We start from the raw sequence: 1,005 nt of genomic DNA on the forward strand, positions 1-1,005 counted from the left end.
ATGTCAATGCGGTTGTTGTCCGCCAATTGAGGTCCCCTCTGTACGCTAGACTAGATTGTCAGTGTCGTACGAAAAAATCAATGTCGTGAGCAATTAAGTAGCGGAAATGAGCAATTGATGATGAAAGCTGATTATATTGATGATGATGAAAGCTATTACAAACTGTTATGCGGTGTCGGGGGGAGAGACACTAGTATAGATAAATGATTGATTGCTTGAATGTTTGAATGCTTTTGTCCCCCTTAATAATGCTTAAAACAAATAAACTAAAGTTACATGAGTTGACCTATGAAAGCTGTAGAAGCACACTGAAAATGAATGAAGTAAAACTACTCTATACTTACAATGAAAAGGACTTAGTCTTCAACAAGGGAGAAGCAAGTCCGATGGCAGCAACTTTGTCTTGAGCAACAGGGTCTGCGCGCGCATTACAGTCGGCGCGCGCGACACTATTTAGATCTGCCAGCGGTTGGGCGCGGGCGCTTGGCATTGGATCTGCGCGCGTGACACTGTCTATGCATGCGGCACTGTTGGCAGGATGATGGCTTGTGCGTGCGGCATTGTCTATGTGCGCGGCACTGTTTGCATTCGCTAGCCACTGGATGGTGGCACTGATTATCGGTGGGGCGATAGAGGCACATGCACGCTTGTCACTTGGCACTGCCGAGACCATGGGGCCGACCATGGCGCTAGGCATTAGGAGGCTTGCCAGGACGCCAAGGGGCGCGTCCAAGGGGTCATGGGTCGATGATGGAAAGCAACCCATGACATTCTCCCCAACCTGAGTTGGCGACGTCCTTGGAGCCTTACCTGCAGGATGATGATCGGTCAGGCTCTTGTTGGCTGGGAGGTCTGTTCCCCTCGGTCTTGTGAGGTGGCTTTCTGAGTGACGTTCCATGTATTTCTGAAATGCTCTAAGGCGACTGACATGGAAGACTGGATGGATTCTCCACCAGGCTAGTGTGTTCAGCTGGTATGTGGATTTTCTAATGCGTCTTTCAATGG

This window comes from Nicotiana tomentosiformis, chromosome 7 (assembly GCF_000390325.3).
Source record: "Nicotiana tomentosiformis chromosome 7, ASM39032v3, whole genome shotgun sequence".
Taxonomy (NCBI): Eukaryota; Viridiplantae; Streptophyta; class Magnoliopsida; order Solanales; family Solanaceae; genus Nicotiana; species Nicotiana tomentosiformis.